The sequence below is a fragment of the Limanda limanda genome, chromosome 14 (assembly GCF_963576545.1).
Source record: "Limanda limanda chromosome 14, fLimLim1.1, whole genome shotgun sequence".
Lineage (NCBI taxonomy): Eukaryota > Metazoa > Chordata > Actinopteri > Pleuronectiformes > Pleuronectidae > Limanda > Limanda limanda.
Window position 1 is genome coordinate 22051048 of NC_083649.1, and position 6000 is coordinate 22057047.

A 6000-nucleotide genomic window follows, 5' to 3' on the forward strand; every position below is an offset into this window, starting at 1 on the left:
CTTGCCACACTGAAAACAACAGATCCTTCCTGTCAGACTTAACCCTTTAACTAAGTAAACTATCAAGAGTCAGCAGTGAATAACCAAAGTAGTTATCAAGGTTTTCGCACATTATGCTGAAATATAAATAACATCACTCTTACAGAAGTTGAAGGGTAAAATATACCATGATTTACAGTGTTTATGGACAAAAAGATGTGAGTGGAAATTCATATTTTATTTTACATCCACATTTTTGGTGTCTCCTGGTATTTTACATGTTATCTCACTACACAGTATCAGCAACCACAATAACCCTTTATATCTGAAGGAATTGCTAGGGAATTCATTACTTACACCGAAAGATGCACATTTAATTCTTTCTAAAAATTTAATTTCATATGAAATGTGACAATGCACAGAATATTTGTTTTGCAGAGGTTGTAGTCGCTTGCATCCCTGAAGTCAATTCATCCCTCTGTTGTGTAGTGGAGGCATTTATCGAACATTCTCCAGCAGGTTGTTGAGTTGCTGTGAGAGATGCCTGGAGCAAGAGAGGGTGAAATCACAGAGCAGTTGTGTTTTCACTGCCGTAGCTTTTAATACCTCAGCACCCAGAATAAAACTTGCTGTAAACTGCCGGGTGCTGTGGAGGTTACCGAGAGAACTTACAGAGAGATTCTCTTACTTTCTGTTCAGTCTGAAGACACTACAAGGGAATCCAAAATAATCATTTCTACAGTTTAATCCATGGAAACTAAACATGTTGATCGCATTATGGCTTTAACAATAAATTCCTTCATTGGCCCAAAAATGCCCAAACCCAATGTTATTCATTTAGTAATTTAGGCTCTGGTGCTGTAAAGTCAAAAGTTAAAAAATATTTATGTATTTAAATATCAAACCAGCAGCTGTGAATACAAGTTGTGAATACAAGACAAAACATATTCGCTCTATTCACCCGTACCATGTGATATGTAGATCCATGAATAGAAAGTTGGCAGTATATAGACACTGTGCTACTACTAGTCCTGCAGTAAATCATATCTTCAAGAAGGTTATAATGTGCAGTTTTTACTTGAGTTGTGTTGTGGATTCAACTGTATAAACATTGTAGATGTAGTGTGTGTTGCTGTGGAACTGTAATTATTTCTACAGAAAGATGTTTAGCCAACTTCATTGATATAATGAGGTGAACAGTACAGTCGAAAGTACTGTCTGTGCAACACAATATAACAAAAAGTCCCACAAACTACAGCTTTTAAAGTGATGATAGTTTTGAATCAGCACCTGTAAAAACTGTTTCAGCCCAAACTGAACATTTGAACTCTTAGTATCTATTGTAGGAGGAGACAATATTTAAGATGGGTGTACCTTATAAAGTGCCAGCCCAGTGTACTTCAGACTGGGATGGGTCGGTTCAGAGAATTCTGCCAATTTGACACAAAACTCATCCTCGAGTTAATGCTGACAAAGAGCTTCCTCTTATCTATTAACTCGATTGATAAGAAGATGATGATTTGCTTTCAAGCTCCTGATTGCCATGTTAAAGTAAGACATGATGTCAGCACTACCTCGATTACGATTAATGAACAGTTATTTTATTCCCCAGCCCACCCCCCCATCCCCGGATGGTGATCACAACACTGACTATCACATTTATTTAGTTGTTAATCAATGGTGGCAGAGCATGAATCTGGATCGTTCCGGGCACTTTAACCCAGATGTCCTGGCTGTGTGCGTCACTTTCCATCTTGTATTGTGTGTGGCAGGTGAACTGCGTGCATGCAAAAATGTTACACCTTTTTTTCATTATGTGTTAATATGTATCTCATCAACTCTAGAGCGATTGAAACAAAGACAAAGTGAACTTCAAGTACTGTATGGTTCCTAATGACTTCAGATTAATGTTGGTGTTTATTGGTAATGTGTAAAGTGAGTGCAGGTCAGTGGGGGTGTGAGGAGGGAGGACATGTGGCTGGGTAGCACAGCACAGTACAAGGATACTGGGCATGTGCTATGTGTCTGCCCCTGATCCTGAAAATTAACCTATAGCAGAAACGCAGACAGTTTGTGAATGCAAGCAAAGGGAAAAGTTCTTCACCCAATTTACCGACATCACCGAGATATAGTTGGTGAGAGGTAATAAATGTCTGTTTTATACATATACTTTCGGTTAATTGCCCAGCCCTAGTCAGCACTTTGGGGAAGACTCTTTTGTACCATCACTCAAATGGATTCAGACCCTGTTGGTACCCGGCATTATCACTAATCCTGGTGGACTGATTGAAAGTTTAGAGCTTTAAACACAAATTTAAGTACAAATTTGTGTAGCAGTTTGTAAATCAATGTGTCCTGGGGGGCAGTGTGGGACTGCCTACTCAACTGACCTCTCTGCTGCAGTCAAGTTGGACACATTCATCAAGCTGGCTTTGTCAATGATGGCTGAACTTTTTGAGAAAAGCCCATAGAGATATAGAAACATTCTTGGTTTGCCTGGAACATGCCCCAGTCTGTTCTGTTTGTGATTTTATTAAATTGTGCACATGTTTATTTGTGTTTAGCATGTGAGGTGAGATCTGATCACAAATGGTTTATGAGAACACATGTGGAGACACTTTCTAATGTCACATTGTGATTGGATCACCCAAAACACATGTCTGTATCCCCCTCCTTCTCACATTAACAGGTTAATCTCTTGGAGGAAACGCAAAAGACAAATATGCCAAATTCATCCAAAATGGATAATAGTACATTGTAAAGAGAAGAAAGAAGGAAGGGTTATTTAAAATTCTGTTTATACATGATGTTAATTGGAATTCGGTGCAATGGAGTGCACAGTGTGTTTACTTCAAGCTCTTTGTGCTCTCTTATTTGTGTTGTGTCTTTTCCTTTCTCAGTCCTTGCACATTATCCAAGGATGTGTAAACAAAAACCTTATAGAAAACAGCTTCACAACACTACGTCTACCTCTTTAGAAATCTTCCCCAGAACGCTGGAGGGAAGTACTTAAACGGTGTTGTTAATGCAGTTAGCCGACTATACCCTACCTCCAGTCTTTTCACTTCACGTCACAGATCTTTTTGCTTCTGTTTACTTGCGAGTAATAAAGAGCGAGCCCTTAAGAGGCGGCAGAGAATCCCACTTCAGCTTGCTGCAAGAGTCGTTGAGGTGAGCAGAGCATTCTTTCCCTGTTGGCCTTGGCGGCTCTTTGAGAGAAAGGCACTTTTGGAACAATGCAGTAAAACACCCACGTAGTGCTGTGACTACTGCTAAGCCGTCCTCAAGGAAGGACAGCGTATATGTGTGTGTCTAGGGCAGTGTGTCTTTTCAAAGTGGGGCGTTTGTGTGGAAGACACATGTAATATAATATAATTCCACAGATATTTTTTTGTTTTGTTGTTAGCGTAGAGTTTTTATAACATACACAGTGGGGTATGTTTATGCGATAGACCACTTTTCAATTCAAGTGAATGTGAGAGTGAGTTAGTTCAAATTGATGAACTGATGTCTACGTTCCCCAGGTGATCAATACTTTGGTGGGAGGAGGTGCTTGTCTTACACAACTGTGCGTGGCAGTGCTCTGTGTGTCTATGTGAAGTAATGCAGGATTGAGAGTTATAGTTCAATTAAAACCTTATCCTAATTATGTACTTAAGGGCATTTAATCCATTACCATTGGTTGAAATGGGGACTGGCCTTACAGTGCTCACTCACTCGAGGTCATTGATTAGTGACCTTTTAATTAGCCGCTACATCCCCGACTCTCTGCCTGCACAGAAGACGTGGATTTTCCTTTTTTATCTACTTTTCCTTGATGTGATGTGTTTTGCATGATCAAAGAACAAGTTTTTTTTTCAGATCTTCCCTCCACCTTGTCTTCTTTGGCTGGAAGAAGCTGAGGGAATTGATTACACGGAGCAGGAGCACTTTGTCAGGCCTGAATGTATTTTTCACAATGTGTTGCACGGAACAAAGGGAGACTATTAAAGCCTCCGTTACACCCGCTAAAACTTTTGATTTCCCTCTCGGTTGAGCAGGAAGTGTCAGGAAGATGGCGATTGAAAACTAATTGGCAGTGTGTCAATGGCGTATTTACATTTTGTTCTTATAAAGATGCAATTAATTACAAGAGATGAAGAAATCTGCAGAGATATGGGATGTGTTGCGTTGGTTGCCCTCCTCCCTGCAGAGTATCTGCTGCTCTGATGGAATGTAGACAGGCTTGCCAATTAGCCAGAGACTATAAAAGACCCGAAGCTCTGATGTTTCAGCAGGTAAAAAAGGCCCAAATTTAAATTGCCAGGCAGGAGATGTAATAGACAGTAGCGTGTGGTTAGCATACTCTTGTGCTTCAAGCTACACTAGGAAGATGTAACAAAATCTTTCTCTTTCAAGAGTTTTGTAACTCCAGGAAACTATTGCAAATTAGGTGCCAGGAAGCCATAAACTGCAAGTGCAGTGTGCAAGACGTTAAGGGCTCCTATTGCTTTAGGTTTCATTGCCAAATGAGCTCTGCTTCGATGTATGAGTAATAGGACTCAACCAGAAAAACATTTCTGTAGTTACCCTTGCATGAAGTTCGCCTGGCATTCATCAACATCGTCATCATCAAGGGAGCAGTTACTACGACATCCCACAGTCTTCCCTGTCTAGACCATTTGACTATTTGTTTGATCTGAATTTGCGAAACGCAGAATACATTGAAACAGGAAAAGAAATGATGCAATCGATAATTGTTGTTTGGTAAAAATGTCCTTATTGATCGAGGAGGAGGCTTAGAGATCTAGATGTCAATCCCAAAAACCTTTATTTTTCCAACATCTCTTTTGAAGACTTCAGATAAATGTGGTTCCATTTTTTTCTTTGGGATGCCCCGAGCAAACCAGTTCCAAGCCTCTGGCCAAACCACACTTTGGGAGAGGAACGCAATGACAGTGAGAGACCTATGTCACAATAAAGCCAGGGTTAGGCTTTCTATTTCCTTTTAAAGCTGAAAAAAAGTGATTCTGGCAGAAATGCCCTGAGGCAATTCATTGAGTACTTTTCTTTTTCTTGCCTCTTTCCCCCCAAGCGACCGCAAACACAGCGACAGCACCCAGGAGTTGCTGTGGAGCTTCTTTAAAAGGAACATATGCTTTTGTACTGGAAATACTTTAGTCATAGGGGTAAGGAAAAGGAGGAAGGGGGGCAATGGAAGTTTAGCAATAACATCTCAAATGCCCCACATTTCCAATCTGGCAGTAAGTACGGAAAAGTTTGAGAAGAAAGAGAAAGATTGATGTAAGGACATAAAAAGGAATAATGCTAGATACCTCGGGAGCTTGCTCGCTTCGCGCTTTCCTGTGAAGACCAAAGAAGGCCTTTTAAAAAGCTTGTATAATTGATTCCACCCAGAGGTAACCCAAGGCAATCACCTACCTCACCAAACAAGAACACTAAAGCCTTGTGTAAAGAGCGCCTGTTTTTGCGCCACGCTATTGCTTTCCAGTCCCTGCCATCTTTTTTATTTGAGCTTTCATCTGTGAGTGTGAATAACTGTGAGGAGAGGCAAAGCTGAATAAACATTGTCTGAATAAGTGATTGATGGATCAATTTGGGTCCCTCGGTTCCCAGCGCTGGTGGCGGCATTCGCATTGATTATGTTACCTGTGGTTGCTAGCCAAAACACAGTCCTTGAAATGACTGTCTGTTGGAAAACATCCAGCGTTGCCTCAGCCAAACAGATGGCTCCCCATGCTGCAGTCATATCCATATTAATGGCATGATTACAATTCATTACAATCGAGAGATCTTGTCATTAACGTTGTGATTTAAAAAGCAATTATGGAGTTTGATTATCCTCTGCTGCTGCTATAAGGTGTGTGTGTGTGTGTGTCTGTGTGTGTGTGTGTGTGTGTGTGTGTGTGTGTGTGTTGCTTCCCGATGGACCTATAGAGACGGCAGATTGATTCCTCTGCTAAGGACTGTGTTTAGCCATCTGACTGACATCTAATGAGCTGGAATAGCTTCTGCATAACA